The 18,650-nt window shown below is 39.4% G+C and overlaps 1 long non-coding RNA gene across 1 annotated transcript; it reads left to right on the forward strand.

Annotated features, from left to right (window-relative positions):
- The first annotated feature begins 1,849 nt into the window (after positions 1 to 1,849).
- On the forward strand, positions 1,850 to 12,298 carry LOC121081280. Its single transcript, XR_005825627.1, has 2 exons — positions 1,850 to 1,956; positions 10,196 to 12,298. It is a non-coding gene; the product is annotated as an uncharacterized LOC121081280 (long non-coding RNA).
- The last annotated feature ends 6,352 nt before the right edge of the window (positions 12,299 to 18,650 follow it).

The following is an 18,650-nucleotide window of genomic DNA, read 5'->3' on the forward strand; positions in this document are numbered from 1 at the left end:
TCAGAGCTTTTCTTTCATTCTGTGATTGCACATCCTATTTAATTAGGAAATTGCAGACTAGAAGATCCTTTGAGGCTGCAATAAGAAAAATGTCAGTATTAATCTACAATATTTGTCCCGCTCACTAAGAGCAATTATGAGCTATGAATTATAAATGATAAATTACACACTGTGGTATTCATCTGTATTGCAACACAAATAGGTTTTCAGTTCTTGTCCCATATATATGAAAACCTCGGTAGCTTTATTCACCGGAAAAATGGAATACATGTTTTCAGTTGTCCTTGAGAGCTATTGGCTTCAGCTTAGACTAGAACATCCGATGGTGACAGGTGTCTGCTCTATGGAAGGTGTTTGCGTTTAGGCACAGTTGAGGACATACCCAGCTGCAGTGCAGGCCTGCACATTGACTGCATGCCAGGCTGAGCCAACTGAGGGGCTAGATCCCTTAAATGCCCATGCCTCCTTGCAGATATGCCTTCTTGCTGGGGTAAATACAACTCCAAAACTCGGGAGAGGGAAGCATAAGACTTTTGTCTTAACCTTTCTGGTGACCGTTATAGATAGTACTTGCTCAAAATACTGGGATTTTGCTGGTGCTCATTCTGAAATATTTAACTCTTCCTTTGCTGGGTAGAGAGAGAGAGGCTTCAAAGCTAAGGGCTACCTGGTATTGATACAAGAACTATTTACCTTAAAGAAATACATATAGTGAAGAACACGAGGTCAAATAATTTGAAAAAGAGGATGTTAATCAACCCTTACAAATAGTTAAAAAAACCATGGCCCTGGGGGAGAAGAAACAGACACCATAAATATATCAAGCTGGGGGACAAGATAAACTCAAGGAGAACCAAGTAGTTTATGAGATCAAACAAGAAATTACTGGAACTGTGTGTGAACTATCCTAGTTAGCATACTAAAAGATCCATCCTCAGGCAAAGAGAGCCCCCTCGCAAGAAAGCTCCCTCCCCCCAGAACATTATCTGTTAAAAGAAAGAATGCTGTACCTTTAGATGGAGAGCAGGCTTGTAAGAACCCATGAGAATTAAGTGTGATTAAACGTAATTGTAAACATTTGTTCAAAGCCTATAAAATGTTCTGCCATGTGGTAAGAGGTGTGCGAGCTTTGTGGATTTACCACCTAGTGCATCTCTACACAGACATGCAATAAATAAATAAATCTCTCAACTCTGTGTGTGGGTTGGCTCTTGCACACTGGGTGGAGAACCATAGCCTGGGATCACAGTATTGCTGTAGCACACTCAGCAGTGTGGAGGCTGTACTCCTCTGTGGATCTGACCCCTGGCCAGCCAAGTCCTGATCATGCACTGGGAGGCACTAAAACCTGGGCATATGACCTGATACAGGCATGAAGTTGGAAACCTTTCAGAGGGCCCTGATATCCATATGAAAACAGTTTTCAAACATAGATGTCACTATTTCACTATGGTTTTTGGCCTATTTGTCACTATTCAGTGCTTATCAGCGTGTACTTGCTGTTTCACTCAGACTTCTCAACGGAGGACTCACCTGTAACCTGGTCAGGTTCAAAGTTGTTGTTTGATTGTTTGGAATAAATGCAGATTCCAAACTTCACATGTAATTCCCTAGTGCTATTGTATTAACTGTCTCAGCTGGTTAATATCTAGAATATATGCAGCTATTCTGGCAGTTTGCCTCTAAACTGGCAGCCATAAATGACATTTAGAGATAGTATTTTGCCCAAAAGTACATTTACTTTGAACTTGAAAACCCTGCTTAGGAAGTGACTACAGGGAGAGAGGCTTTTGTTTCTCAGCAGATCTGCTCAGTGCATTCAGGGAGGATTAGGATAAACAAGCATTAACTGACTTTTCCTGCTGTTCACCTTTAGAGTCAGCTCATCTAAAAGGAATACATTGAATCCTTTTTCTGTACCTTCTTCATGGAGTTGCTTTCTGAATGACAGCTGGGGTAAGTCCTTTGCAAACAATGGGTTTCCCTGTTCCTGCACAAAGGCAAAATCTTTCTTGCTGAATGTTTTGTTATCATGATTATATGCAAACTAGAATTAACTCAGCTTGCCTTTCAAATCCGGTGCTACACATTTGGGCTTGTCAGAAATAACTTCATTTTAATGTGGATGTAATGATATGAAGATTCCAGGAAGATAATAAATACAGAAAACACCTGCCTAAGAGAGACAAGTTTAAAAATGTATTTTATGTTATTGTTTTAATATGGAGTTAGAGGAGACAGATTAGAATATCTCAGTTACAATTGATACACTTGAGAAATAAATGCTTTTACCAGCCACAGATACCAGGTATTGGTGATTGGGATCTTTGCTTGAATCTGTTAAAACCTTTGGCGAGCCAGTGGACCTCACTGTTTCACTGTGTCTGCATTCCCTTTCTCTGTGCTTCTCTGTGATGTGTTTGGACATCACATGTTGCCGTAGTGTAATGCTCAGGTTTCCACTGCTATATGCAGTCTGTCATCCTGGCAGTTGCGTACTCATGGTCTTCTTTTCTCCAACCACTGAAGTTTGGCACAAGTGTCACTAGCTGTTGTGTGAAAGAAGCATATGGTATCGCTGTGACTGTGGAGGGATTCCTTGTGGAAGTATGAGTGCTGGAAGTATTACGTCAGCTGGAAGCTTTTTTTTTTTTTTTCTTCTTCAATTGTTATTTTTGCTTTATTGAAACTGACACATTAGTCTGCAAGCAGGCACCTTGCCACTGAAGCAGATGGGCAGGAACATAAGTAGCCAAGAGAATAGATCTGTATACGTCTCAAATGTGTGATGGTCCGATTCTCAGAAAAAGATGTCACTGTAGTTCTTCATAGGGAACTTCCTTGGCATATGGCTGTAAGGGAGATGGTATATTATCACTCAATTACTTCCAAAAAAAAAGCTGTCAAAATTACTGTACAGTAAACTTGCTGGGCCTTTCACTCTAATGAATAGGAGGCAGAATGTCTAGAGTTAACAAAAAATCTTTGGGTTCGTGTATTTATGTGAAGGAAAGACTGCCATGAAAAGCTGAAGATGGGTAGTGTGTTGTGCCTGAACTGCAGGTGAGTGGCTTAAAAGAATGGTAGATTTACTTCATCAGCACTGCTTTTTCATTTTTGTTTAATATTCAAAGCTAGTAATACTTCTAAGGACAAGAAGGCTTGAAGGCTTTATGCAATGCACTAATATGTGGTAAATTATAGTTGATAGTTCCTATCCCATGGAGTGTTTACAACCCAGAAGGAGACAATAGGTAACTGGTGCTGGAGCAATCAAGTAGCTGGAGCACAGACATAGTTTAGACAGAGCCTGGGTATCACAAACGTGTGTTTTCTTTAAACATGGTAAGTATTAGACATTTTGCATTTCAAATAATTTTTGTTTTTTAAATTTTTTCCTTGCCAGAAATTCTTTAAGCCTCACAGTTGTTTCACTAAATGGAAGTAGGGTGTAAAAAAGTCTACGGTTTATACCTTTGCTTAAGTGAAAGATCTAATCACTTCTCCAGTTTTTGTCCAGAAGTGTTTTCCAGAAGGGAGAACATATTATAAGTTCCTTTTAATTATTATTACATATTAATTATTATTATTATTGTTTTATTGTTAGCCTGTTTTCCTCAGGAAACAAAAGCTTTGTGATCAGGCTTTCTGGCTGCCAGGCCTGATATAGTGAAAAAAACCCTAAAACTCTGCTGCAGACAGAAGCTGCATAGATGACAGAAACATTAACACCCGAGAAAGAAGGAAGGGCGGGAGCTTCGCACTTGGCGCTTCCAGAAGGGACAGCTAGTACCGATGTAGATGAGCTCAACAAGAATGTAAATAAGGAGCCTTCTGACCAGGATGTGCTAACTGCTAAAAGAAAACAAACTAGGGTAAAATAATTGTGGTAGTAGTAGATCCACGACCTCCTACTCAAATGGCCCCCACCCCGAAGAGGGTGGATCCCCCCCCCCCCCTGCCTGGGATCAGGTTGACATCAATTGAAACCAGCCCAGTGGGCATGTATTAGCTTGGCATGTTTAGAGTGGACAATAAGGAAGGGCTAATCACTAGCTAGCAGGTGTTTAAAGGTAACAGAAACTGAGTAACAAAGACTGATAATGTGTGCAAAGATAAACAAGAATTTCAGATAACTGCCCAAGAAGGTGAAAAGTACATCTTGAAGAGGTGCCAGAGGGAGGAAATTCTGAATGTTTTTGTAATAAATATCGGACTGCTTGTTGAAAGGGTGTGTAAGTTAGGAAGAGCGGTCCCCCTTGCACCCAGCGCCGCAATAACATACCTGCTTTATAACTGTCCTGGAGTTGTAGAGTTCGATTCTGTTATAAACGATAACAATTAAAACAATTTTATTTTGGGTTCAATCAATTTAGGTTGAGAAACAATAAACAAAAACAGCGCTGGGTGCGCAGAGAACTCAGTTAGTTCCACCACTCACACCCCTGAGTCCTAAAAGCAGCGTCTTTTATCCCCGGATCTTGACCAGTCTCCTCTCGCCGGATGTCCGTCCTGCCCCTTCCCCACCGGGCCGTCAGGGTACGCCTTCTCCTCCCACTGGCTCTCCTTTGGCGTGCTTTTTTCAGATTTCAAGGTCTGTGTCTCCTTGGCGGGCCTTTCCTGGCCTGATTTTGCTTTCCTTATCTCCCTTGGCGTGCTTTTCCAAGCAGGGATTGCCTCAGGGGAGGGGGAAGCCATCACATTGTCTTAAAGGAGAACCACAAGTGCCCACTCACCACAACTGTGATACAGGTCCCAGATTTACTCAGGGTACAACAATTACACTTATCACAGTACATTCTATTTTTGACATGAATCATGACTGCGTTTATCACAATTCCACACGTCAGGCCTTCCCATAGTTGTTAAACCGGTTTGGATTTTTCCAACTGATTTCAAGAGGGAGTCAGAAATGAATAATCTTAGAATTAAAAATACTTCTACAGATCTAATGCATACTAGTGGCTTTGTAGAAGCAGAAACCCTCACTGAGAAAAAAAGACAACTCAGCTGTTACATGTTCTTTCCAACAGCCCATTAGCCAGCCAACAGTCACACATACAGTTGCATATTAGCAGCTGCATGTTCTGTTTCTTATTTTGTGAGGGTGTTGTCTGAGGGTGCAGAGAACAGAAGACACAACCCCGTAGGAAGCCTTCTTGTTACCTCTGCTATGCACAGACCACCCTTTAATACTTAGACTTTTAGGTGATGAGAAAACCAGTATTTTCAAAACAGAAATGAAATGCAAAATGTAAAATAAGATCTTTCTTCATGACTGCTGATATATTCAGCTGTTCAGATCTAAGGGGGAACATTAGAGAGTATTAAACCAGAACAGTTAATAATGTTAAATCAGAACAAACAAGAACATCCTTCCATGTTGTAGAGGGGTAGGAGGTTGCGTCTAAGTGTTGACTTTCTTCTTTTCTGCAAGTGTAGAGGAATATATGACCTTCACTTATGTGATATGGAGAAATAGTGTGAAATGGGGACAATGGACACCGACTGTGATTGTATATGTCTGCTCAAGGAATGTGGGTATGGTGACTAGTCATGGGTGCGGTGTCTGGTCACATAGGCACACAGCCTTGAGGAGACGCCTACAGTTTTGAGGAGACGCCTGCCCTTCTTCCTCTAACAAAAGGGACTATTTTAAAAAAGAATGAGAAAAGGATGAGAGATATTCCAATGCTGTCTAGAGGGAGGGAGTGCTAAGTCTCCTTGCTGGAGAAGATCGGATGGTCACAAGGACATGAATCACCTTTCCTTGCTGAAGAAGATCGGATGGTCACAAGAACATGAATCACCTACAAACCTGCAAGACCACCACATTCCAGGCAAAGGACTGATAAGCTAATTAACATACGAAGCGGGGTTTAGGTAACGAATATGTATAGGCGTTAATTGAATATTCATTTGTTTCATTGTATAAATGTGAGATGGTTCGTCACTTCGGGTATGCACGCTTGTGGAGGAGCGATCCCCCCTGCATCTGTGCGCAATAAACATACCTACTTTATAACTTTCGAGTTACAGAGTCTAATTCCGCATGTCATATGCGCTAACAATAATGTAGCCTTAGCTAGCTGCACAAGTGTTTATTTGAGGGGACAGGTTGCACAGAATCCCACACTGCTGCAATTGCAGTTACCTGTATAAAGTCTGCTTGGATCATATCCAGGGAAACCTGTGACCACAGGGTAGATATGTCATTGTCCACTGCACACAGCCCCGAAGGTGAGTGTGAGATAATTGACTTGCCCTTGAAATGGGGGAATCAGAGTGTGTGTGACAGCCCTAGTCATTGATAAGCATTGATGCTGAAGCCTAGCCAGCTTGGCCTAATGCTCATTCTGGATGCTTCTCGAAGTTCCAAGTTGCTCATGGACATACTTTGCTATTTTTTGGAGCTAATTTCCTTTTTCATTCTTTGCAGATAAACCAAGAAATGTGCAGGGTCCAAATTGAAATTACTTATTAAATCTAGGCTGATTTTTCATGTATCTCGGCCTATTAGCCATCCATTTTCAGTAGTGCTCAGAAGACTCAGAAAATAATGGAGCCCTGCTGTACTAGATGTCAATAAAATCGTCCACAAATGCCATTTCCAGCCTCAAGAGCTTGTTATCTGAAGACCTGATCTGTAGGGAAGAGCTGGTGAAAACAGTGTCATTAGATTACCTGCATTCCTGCTGGGTAACAGTGCTATTATTGTATGCTTAAGGTTAAACGCCCATAAGGAGATCTGGGCCTAAAAAAATAAGTGATTTGAAAATAAAGATAAGAGGGATAGATACAGTTAAATCTGAATGTTAAAGGTAATCTGAAAACATGTCCACATACTCTTATGTTCTTTACGTTGCCATTACATAGTTGTTTAAAAATTAAAAATTGAAAGTAAAGGCAGATACCAGTTAGCTTAGGTGTGAAAAGCATTTAGATAAAAGGCAAGTTTGTTACTGAAGGAAAAAGAAAATACTCATATGCGATTTTTTCAAGTAAAGAGTACAGTAGCTTCTAAAGAAACAATATAATGCACTTGACTGCTAGAGTGATTGCATAATACAGCACATAACCAAGCTGTTTTCTGACCATTTCTACAAAAATGGAGTTGAAAGCAAATTGGACCCGGACATAGTTTTATCAGTTCTTGGGAATCTCTCTTCTTCTGTACAGCACTACACATGCATGTATCTGAGCAAGTGTAGAAGCCGTAACTTCAAGGATTTTAGAGGGATTGCTCTATTTTAGGCCTAGGTTAAAAAACTGTCAGAGAAACCTTCTATGAAAAATACTTACAAACTTATGTATGTATGTCACTTTGCCCCTGGAGTAACTCCAGTGAACTCAGATGCAAAGCTGCAGATTTACACAAATATAAGTCAGCTCAGAAGCTAGGCATTTGTCTATTATCATTATCTGATCTTAGAAAGATAAACAGTTATGTTAAAAAGAGAACACAGCAGGTCAGGATTGCAGAAAGCTAATTTATTCAACTCAAAAAGCAAGACTAGCCACTTAAAAAGCCATGTGATCAAGATGACTCACTCTTGGCAGCAACATAATACACTAGAAAGGAAAATTATCTTCATTGCAGTGCTGTAACCCTAAACAGAAGTTCGTATATACTGTCAGGAAGATAAGGAGGACTTAGGTATATAGGTTCAAGTGAATTGAAAATTTGGCCATACCTTTATGCTTGCTTTGAAATTATCTGAGAGAAGTTCAGGAAAGTTTGCTGTGTTGCATCATCACGTTGTATTTTTGCATGATGAAGTTGTGTCCTTGCATGTGCTTTTTTGTGCAAAGTCATTCCCTCATAGTGTGTTGTGATTTAAGTGAAGCATTACACAACTTTACAAATGAACCCTTGTTCTAAGAAGAAGAAAAAGACACAACTCCAAACCCTTCATTTTACAGGACAAATACCTTATTGGTCATATATGGTAACAGGTGACTGAGATGCTGGAAATCATATGGAAGGCTTGATACCGCTCCCACAGTGTGTGGGAGTGATAGATTTTCTTCCATAAGTGGTGGAATCCTTAGTAATCATGATTCTACCCCTGTTTTGTTTTTATCTCTATGCAAATATCAACAGCTTTGAATGTATTTTAAAAGCAACTTGTGAAGTGTTTTCTTTTGCTTTGTTTTTTAATATAAGACTTACTGTATCTAGAGTGGAAGAAAATAAAATTAAAGATAGGCAGAGGCAGGCCTTGTCACTCTTGTGCTGAAGACAGCATCTATTTAGGCAGATTTCCAAGCACTCATGACGCCAAGGCTTGTTGACGATAATTTGCAGCTGTATTAAGTCAGCTGTTTCTGACCAATTTAAATGCTGTGTCTTCTGGGTGTATGAGAAAGTTCTCATTGGTTCCTCCACTGCAGAACCAATCTACTTTTCTAGAGTTGAGCTTGATGCTAGGAGTTGCTGAACACCTTCCCTCCAAGCTGGAGAGACGTGCAGTATCTCAGCCTGAGACAATATGCTTTGCACAGAGACCGAGCCCTTCTCATCACTGGACAGCTAAGATAATTAGCTTCCAAAGATCAGAACCCATGGCTCACACAGCTTGTGCAGCTTATGCAGTTCAGCATGTAAAGCCACAAGACTGTGTATCACAAAGCTCTGCATCATGTGCTGTGCATGAAGTGGCATGAGTGTGAACAGGGGCTGTGGAGGGTCCCTGTGTATCCTCACGGTGGCCCTGGGAGATGGGAAGGTGATGGAGAGGAGAGCAAGCAGTTTTTTCCTCCTGGGAGAAGTAAGACTTGCTAGTACAAGTGATCTTGTAGGAAATGGCAGTTCAGCATGATTGTGCAAGGCTCTTAATCTGTTCAGCAATCAGAATTCTGCTTCACAGGGCTGCCATGAAAACATAAACTTATTTCCACAAAGTTTTGCTAACCCCATTTTGCAGACATAGACATACACAGAAATTTGTTGCGGAATGAATACAGGTAATACTGTTGGAAGCATTCTATGAACTCACTTCCAAATCAAGGCACTCATTATGCATTGTGTTGAAAATATTTGCTGCTTCATCGCTACAGTTCACTGAACTATTTGCACAAAATGGAGCTAATGGAGCACTTTTGACTTTTTACTGAAGTTTAGTTGTTTGTGGGCTTTGCTGTACGGATAATCTAACACACCAAAATCAAGCCTTAGTTTAAAGATGGGTAGTCACTATGTGTTTATCTCATTATGGTCTCGATAGGTCACTTGTAGGAGGTAGGTTTAGCTCTGAAAGATGGCACATACAGGTTGTGAATATTAGGAATATTGTCTGTATTTTTAGTATTTGTAAGCACACCCTTGTTTGTTGGTTTTTTTTTTTAATAAAAATGCGTAATGTCATAGATCCACCATTACACTGAGCAAAAGAGAATATAATTCTTTTTTTGGACCTGCCATGTTTTTTATGGTGCTGCAATACTGAGGTATTTTCCAGGTAAAACCTCAATAGAGGGGCTTACCCATGCTGCATTCTATCTGGCCTACCTATAAATTTATGCGAATGCAGGATTATTCATCTGATAAATAAGCTAACCCACTAAAATTTGTCTGGTTACTATGATCATGGTAATGTGCAGTTCCCATTAATTTATCACTGATGAGATTTTTGAATACTCTAAACACAACAAATGATTAGGGGGAAAAAAAGCATGATAAAGAAATGTTTCCTTTTCTTTCTCAAGTAGATAGTGATGTATCTTTTTTTCTCCAAAATAATCTGTATTCATAAGCCCTCATTAATATACTTTAATCCGGTATGTGTTCTAGCTTTGGCATTTTAAAGGAAAATATGCTTTAAAACTCAAATATTTAGTATGTTTGAAAACTAGTGTTTAAAAAAACTTAAAATATTTAATCTGTATTTTTTTCTAGAAAAGCTAGCTTATCTAATTTATTGATGTCTTTATGTTTCCTCTGTAGCACAGTAATTTGGATACATGATACATAAGAGACAAATGCTGTAAGCAGAGACAAATATTGCACATCCTATACAATGCTGTCATATTTTAACGTGCATGAATTCTATTTTGATACACACAATATGTGTAGTGTATAGAAGTGAGATGACGTAGTATAGACACTATGAGGAATTATATAACACCTCATTTGGTGTTTTTTAGTAATGTTTAATAGTACTCTTAATACTTTTTTTTTTTTTTTTTTCCCCAGACATTACTGATGATACAACAATACATGTGATAGAAGAACAACTGAGCTTGCCTTTAAAATACTAGGATTGGCTATTTGGGACTCAACTGTGCTCCGTGGTTTCTTCATATGTTTTTCATGTGTTGAGATCAATCAACACAGTTCTGCATTGGAATATTATCTATCTCTTACTTGTGACTTTGACTGATGTTAGTAAATCAGCCGTTATAAGCACCACTTGATAAAGCCTGTGTATAGGCTATTGGGGAAAGAGTTTATGTGGTTCAAATGTGATATGATAAGCCTACTTTTTTCTTTACAGAATTTGTTTCTAGTGTCTTAACATCTTCAGGAGAAGGACAAAAGATAACAGAAGTTGGTTAAGATTGCCTAAAAATGTATTCTTTCATGAGTAAGTGAAAGGCAATGGTCAAAGGAATACCTCAGGCAAACACTCTGAAACACTTGAAATCAGCATTTCTCTGCAACAGATTGAAGTAGTGCTTGATGACAGTCTTTTGTGAGTAAATATTCATTAGCACAAGTCGACAGAAAACAGATGCCCTGATGCAGATACAGAAAGCTAAGTAACAATGCTATGCACAAGACTTCAGTAATAGAGGAAAATGTTACTGACAAATAGAGGGCAGAAAAATGTCTGCAAGAGCTGTGTTTTCAGTGACTCAGTGGGATGGCAAGTCTCAGTACAGTCTGTGGGAGATGGGGAGCGATGCTCCATGGCAGTGAACAGAGTACCTTCCTGGCTAGAGCTGCCAGTGTTTTTCACCTTGCAGATTCTTTAAAAAGCACTCTAGTAGATGTGCGTTCTATTCTTAACCTTACCCTGTTGAGAATAAGCCTGGTTTTCATAGTTGCAAATAATGCATGAGTCTTCAGGTTGGAAAACCATGGACCATGGCCAGTCTTTTCAACTGTGGCCAGTAAACTCAGATGAATAGCTCTGTTCCTGGGGGTTAACATAGCTGCTGTCTAAATGTGCATAGCACTTAGCATCTCTAAAACTCAGTCCTGGTGTATCTCATGTTAAGCTTCTAGAAATGGAGACAATAAGAATGAACACCTGAAACTGAAATGTTGTCTGTGAGTACATTTTTATGGGCAGATGCAAAAAGTGAATACATTTGCTCTGACTGTGCTTAAAGTTGTCTGGAAGTGGGCCAGCCCCTGCCTGCAGATCATATAGCTTCATTACCGTGGCTCTGAGCCTGAGTTAATAAGCTCTGCTGAGCAAGCTCATGTGTCTCTGCACCTGTCTCCAGAGCTACTTCAGGAGCTAGAAAAAAGATGTGTCCTTTGGGGACAATTCTGTGATAATTGCAAATGCTTACTTTTAAATCTACCCTATTAATTCTAGGTGGTTTTCAAATTGATGAACTCAGAGAATGGAGCTTATGTAAGAAAAATTTATCCTGAAAAGGAAGTCCAGCTCATTTATTTATATTGCAAAGCTCCTTGCCTCATGCTGCATCAACTTTATCTCTTGTAATCCTGTCATCCTCAAAAGTTTGGGTATTTTTGGATGCAAAGGTATTAAAGACCTGCAAATAATACATTTATTTAAAATAGTTCTCGTGTGATGACCCCATGGTCAGTGAAAGGAGAAATAAGCTACTTTACCATAAACTTTTTGCTTTTCATTTAACACTCAGCTTACATAGTGGGTACGTTGTACTTTCTACTCTGGTCATTCATACACTGATGCTTTGAAGATAACAGGAGTTTTAGTTCCTTTAGTTTTCAAGATTAGACTTACTACATGTAGAGATATTCAGCTGCAAGCAAAACTTGTTCAGATTCGAAGCCTCATTTATAGCAATTTGACTTAGCCTCATTTATAGCAATTAAATATTTTGTAAACATAGGCTTGATTCAGAATGGTGAACCTCAACTAATCAAAAATTTTGCTTTTTCAGTATGTGCCATTATTGCTGGCAGTCGGGAATTTAAAATCCTGTAGTTACTGTCACCTCACAGTTGTGGTGTGTTTTGTCATGCATGATGATGTACTTTATAAAATGAATGTCATAAGCATGTATTTTTTCACTTTACTAATGCTTTTACTCTATAAAATCAAATAAAATGTGGAGTACAATCTGAATCATACTTCGGTACCACTTAGAAAACTGATATTCATGAGCAAAAAGAACTGGGGAATGCAAGACAATTTGATTCAAACCCTTTATTCAATGAATATGTTCTCTTTCTGTTAATTAATTGCGAAGGGTTTGTGGTTTCCTTGTATTTGTTATTTGAAATAAGTTGCTAAGCAATTTCTATTGATGTAATTTCTGAGCGATTTTTTGCATACATTTAATATGTGACATTGAAAAGGCTTATTAGTTTTGGTTGAAAAGAGCAGTCACATGATATGATGTGTATTCCCTATGCATTAGGTATGTTTCTCTTTCTTTAAGAAACTTCATTCCTTCTTAGGTTCATGTTCTTGATGGGAATACTTCTAATTTTTGTACATTCACTTAACATGCCATGTTCTGGGTGACATTCTTGTCTGCATGTTCATTTATTATAATATTTGTTGAATGTAAGAAGGCAAAAGGAATTATATTTGTTACTTGAGCATCCTGTAATAGGATTTCTTGGGGGATTTTTTCCCCAACCTGATTGATTAATAAGGAAGCAATTTATTTGAAAATATATGACCTTAGTGTTTCAAAGAGGGTCTAGTCAGTGAAATGCATTTCTGTCGTGAGTGGAATAACTGCATATTTGGGAAAGTTGTTAAGTTAGGATCTGTTTTTTTCAGTAGTCTATTTAGGAATTGTAAGCAAATTTTACAGCATATTTTGTTGATCAATTTATTGTCAGATGAGTGCAAAAATTGTGGTAGGTGAATTAGAAAATATTGTTTTGGTAGCTTTGCTGATGGCTGTTTTTATAAAGGCTGAAACTGAAATGCAGCCGGGTATTTTTCTGTGAATTAATCGAATGTGGGCAATTCAGGGTGCTTGGCTTTGTATGCCAGTTTCTCTTAAATGTCTATCTTCTTCATGATGACCATAATATTTGCTTAATATTATATTTTAAATTTTTAAGTTTTTTCCTAATGGTTAGTGAGCATTAAGTATGGTCTGACAGCCATGGAAACTAAATTCCTCTGTGCATTCACAGTTTTAATCTAGGCTGCACAGTTGCTCCAAGTTAACTTTTTGTAACTGAACTGTTCTCATGGGCAAGTTACATTACAGAGTGGAAAGTGCCTGTTTCTGCTCCATAGGGCTCTGCAGTTGCTTCTGTGTTCTGACTTTTTATGTAACTTTGTGTTCTCTTTTTCCCCCAAGTCATACTAATTTTTCTTCCCCTGTATCTCTAATCTACATGATTTTTTTAAATATTTTCCCACGAGGGTTATTCCCCAAGTGTTGACACTGAATGTACCCAGCGACTGGTGTTAAGCATGGTGCGATTTAGTTCTGCTCTGAAGAAGTGTAGTTGGCACTGTAGCTGGGTAGCTTTTGTCCACCAGTAGCCTGACTGCCTTGTCAGCAGTTTCAAGCTCCAGGGAGATGAGTTGACTGTAGTAGTTCCCATTCAGGTATCCTGGGAAAAGGACTCATGTCCAACAGAAAGATTTTGCCAGTATAGTGTTCATGAGTTTAGCTGAACCAACAGATTTTCCTAACAAAGCTGCAATTTATATGCAGATTTACTAATGTATACCAGCAAAAGCCTTCCCCCCCCCCCCCCCCCCCCTTTTTTTTTTTTTGTGGATGAAATACGTCTTTAAATGTTTTTGACATTCTGACACTGGCCAACATTTCTAGACACACTGTCTTGAAATTGTGACTACAGTGTGCTAGCAGCACAGGACTTGAGTTAAACTGCAAAAGATGGAAATGGGGATGCTGATTAATAAACAAAAGAAGTTAATGGTGGAGAGTGTCTTTACTGTCCCTAATGTGCCTTTCAGTGGTACAAGCTTTATCTGCATAGGTGAAGGTGGTGCTTCACTTTTTTCTACCCCAAGATTGAGACAATTAATTCTGTAGTTTCAGTGATATAAACAGGAGTAGAATTTGCCTTCTTATGAAAAATCTTGTCTACACATCTTTTTGTGCTTTCTCACAACAGCAAGATCTGGTTTGGCTTCAGAATCAGAGAGGTGATTGCATATTGATTCTCTCTAAGCTTTTGGCAGGTGACCTGAGAAACTGTTACTTCAGTACCTACATTATGTTAAGTCTGGTCAAAATCACTGCTTGTGCCTAGACAGACTTTGAAAAACCATTGCATGAAAAAGATCTCATTCAGACAGCATTTTAGATACTGTAATTTTTCTATACCTTATATCTGACAGACCTTGGTTAGCGGACAAGTAGTTTATGCTTAGGAAGAGATAGTGTAAAGTAAGTTAAAGAAAAGTATCTTATCCAAGGCCATCACTTATTTAGAAGACTAGTAAATATGTGTTTAAATAAAACATTCTGGGAAGCTGTGTTCAGTAGGAAGAATCAAGTGCACATATGAGAAAAGAAATGAATAATTAGTTCTCCACCACTTCTCAGTTAGTTGTAGAGTTTGTTTCTGCAAACAAGTGAATAACTTTAGGAAATATCTTGATATCAATACTTCAAGTTTCTGTAAACAGGAATGCTCAACATGACACCAGGTCTTATAAAGAAATTACCGTACTGACTGATAGGTATCATCTGAGCAGAATAGAAGAGATGTTCCAAGGTGCACCACACCTTTTGAATTGTCAGCAAAAATTAATCTCCAGTTACTAGTGGTTGTTGAGAGTAAATTAGCATTTCAGAATAACAGCAGTGACAATAAAATTGTCATCAAACCAGTTGAAAGTCCAATGCTTGGTTTAGTTCCTAACCCAAAGCTATTTTGGAATTGTACTAACTATTACTTTCTGCATACTGTTAGTGGCTGGAGATGAGGTCAGAAGAGCTTTTGAATAACAGGACTTACATGTTACATGGTTTAAGGGTTTATGATCTTGGATTTGAACATCTAGCTTTATTCTGCTGATCAGACAATCTCTGAAGAGATATTACATTAAACATTTGTTTAATAGTTTCTTGAAAAAGTGGTATAATAGATTTTATTTCAGCTGGGCTTTACACAAAATTTTTTGGCCCATTTGGAACCTGAGTGCCTGTAGAGACTATTAAGTACTACCAGCAGTGTGAGTAAGATGGACCCTGTGTATGAAAGATGGGCTGCAGTAGCAAGAATGCAGTGACCAGTGATTACTCTCTTCTATTCATGCACTTATGAGGCCACATCTGGGGTACTGTGTGCAATTTTGGGGCCCCAGTACAGAAAAGATACTGCCAAGCTCGAGGGAGGTCAGCAGAAGATGTCTGGAGCACATAACATATTCCTTGACCGAGGGAGATGTGTGTGTTTGGCTTAATTTTCAGAAGACTAAACAGGGATCTTATTGCAGTCTTTAGCTGCAAAATGAGGGCTTTTTAGAAAATGAAACCATAATGTTCTCAGGCATGTAGGCTGGAAGGACAGAAGACAACAGTTTCAACTTGCAGCAAAAGAGATTCTAACTGGATATAAGGAAAAAAAACCCTGTTCACTGTGGGAACACTGGTATGGATGCCCCAAGAGGATGTTTAATGTTTATCCCTCGAGATTCCATGTCCTAGGCTAGGCCCTGAGCAACCTAATCCAACTTGGAGGCCCATCCTGCTTTGGGTAAGGGTTTGGACCAGGTAACTAATATCCAGGGACAACTCGAATAAAGACGTGAACAAGATGAAGAGACAGACATATAAAAATTCCTCATGAAATTTCCACAAGCACTACTCACTTTCTGTGGGGTTTGAATTTTCAAAATATTTTTCTTCTATTTATTAATGGTAAAAATTAAGTGATGTAAGCTGCATTTTGGATGACGCTTATAGTTCTTTATGAAGAAATGCTTTAAGTTTTGAGATTTTAAGTCTTTTTGTCTTTTTTTTTAAGTAGATAGGATATATTGGAGTAGAATTTTAAGTACATGTAATGGGTTTGCATGGCAAGGTTTTGGTAGTGGGGGGCACCACAGGAGTGGCTTCTGTCAGAAGCTGCCAGAAGTTTCCCCCATGTCCAATGGAGACAACACCAGCCGGCTCCAAGATGGACCTGCTGCAGGAGGGCAGGGGGGGCTCCAGGGGCCGCGGCAGAAATTCCCCCGCAGCCCGTGGTGAAGCCCACGGTGAGGCAGGCTGTGCCCCTCAGCCCGTGGAGGCACACCGTGGGGCAGGTACCCACCTGCAGCACGTGGAGGACCCCACGCCAGAGCAGGTGGATGCCCAAAGCAGGCTGTGACCCGTGGGAAGCCCGTGCTGGAGCTGGCTCCTGGCAGGAGTTGTGACCTCATGGGGGACCCACACTGGAGCAGTCCGTTCCCGAAGGACTGCAGCCCGTGGAAGGGTCCCACGCTGGAGAAGTTCATGGAGAGCTGTCTCCTGTGGGAGGGACCCCACGCTGGAGCAGGGGAAGCGTGTGAGGAGGAAGGAGCGGCAGAGACAGCATGTGATGAACCGACCGCAGCCCCCATTCCCTTCCCCCTGCGCCACTCGGGGGGAGGAAGGAGAGAAATCAGGAACTAAGTTAAGCCCAGGAAGAAGGGAAGGGTGAGGGGAAGGTGTTTTTCTGATTTGAATGGTCAAAAATTAATACTAATGTTTCCCAAGTTGAGCCTGTTTTACCCGCGACAGTAGTTGCTGAGTGATCTCCCTGTCCTTATCTCGACCCGTAAGATTTTTGCTGTATTTTCTGTCCCTCATCCAGCTGAGGAGGGGAGTGACAGAGCAGCTTTGGTGGGCACGTGGTGTCCAGCCAGGGTCAAACCACCAAAGTGCATCAGTGTTACATTTTCATGTCTTGTTATTGATGTCATCTGTTTCTTGCACTTCAGACCATCTATTGCAACTATCACACCATCTGAGTCTTGGAACAGTTGAGATAAACAATTAACCACCTTATTAGCTAGCTAACTCTAAAAATAGACTTTATTCTTTATCAGTAAACACCACCTGTGATGGAATTCCAGTTTCATTTCCCTCTTGAAATGTACAAAGTATAAAATTACCCAGAAGAATAAGATACAGAAAGTCTATCATGAAAGATAAAATCTCAAAAGTATAAGGGTCGTGTGTTCCATGCACCATCCCTAGTAATGATATTGTTGGCTCTCCCATTCTGCAAGAAAGGAAGCAGCTCTTTTGTTGAGACTTGTTTGGTAGAGAAGTTCCCTTCTCTTCTGTAAGCCTCCCAATTCAGTGAGCTCTAAACATGTGGACAACCCACCGTGTATGGAGAAAAGAATGACTAATAGAGAGGAATCAAAGGATCATTGCAAGAATGAAAATTATATTTATTTTTAAACAAAGATGTTTAGTTTTATACAGGTCATGTATGAATCAGTAACGGACAGTTTAAAAAGATAAGATAACTTTCGAGCTCTTTCTGTAAAACTTGCTTAATTGTGCTTGATTTATTTTTTCTTTGAATTTGGACCCTGGCTTTATTTACAAAACAGACTCATGGGGAGTTGTCTTGAAGAAAGAAAGCTTTTAGTCTTCTGGGTGGCTGTAAAACATGGTCTTTCTTACTCATTTCCCCCCTCTTTTCTTTTAGGAAAAGCTTCCAGCTGTCCCCAAGAAATGATTGGTTGCTTATGGTAAGAGAGAGAGAAAAGTCAGATAACTCAAGCAAAAATATAACTGAAATCAAGTTATGGAATGCTACCTGTCCTCCTGAAAGATGGAGAAAAAAGAGGAAGAGAATGAGAGAAAAGTAAAATACCTGACTGAAAGTGTTAAATGGGCAAATATGCTGTTTCTTTTTTCCACCTATTTCCGGATCTAGACCCTACAATTACTTAATAATTAAATAATTTAGCAATTATTTAAATAACAAATTATGTAAAGCTTGATTAACCAGAATACACCCATCAGAAACATGAACAAATGTAAAACAGCAGGGAATAAATCTACCCACACAAATTCTCCTTCCTGAAAGATGTAACACAGACAATTGCCTTCCTTTTGGTCCAAGTACCTAGAAAACATTGGGGGCTTTTTAGGATATTCCAGTGAGGAAAAGAGATAGAGCATCAGACTAGGTTAGTTTGTGCTTGTTTGATGATTTGCAATGACACAGAAAATTTGGATTTTTTGACCAGAGGAGGAATCCCCAATAATTTTCTCTTCACTGTCTTTTAGTTTAAGACCAAGCCTGTCTTTGTACCTCTTTCTGGGCCCCAAGCGAATCTAACTTTTCTGGTCTTCCTCTATCAACATTTCATTCCTTTTCTAGATGAAGTGTCATATCCATTCAAGCTTTGAATAAAAACATATAAAATCCCTTTCAGCAGGAAAATGTACTTAACATTTGCTGCAGCTTTTTTCAGTGAAGGAAAATGATTGAACTTCTGAGGTTCAACAAGATTTAATTCAGTGTCTAACTGACCACTAACTGACCA

Source organism: Falco naumanni, chromosome Z (genome assembly GCF_017639655.2).
Source record: "Falco naumanni isolate bFalNau1 chromosome Z, bFalNau1.pat, whole genome shotgun sequence".
NCBI lineage: Eukaryota > Metazoa > Chordata > Aves > Falconiformes > Falconidae > Falco > Falco naumanni.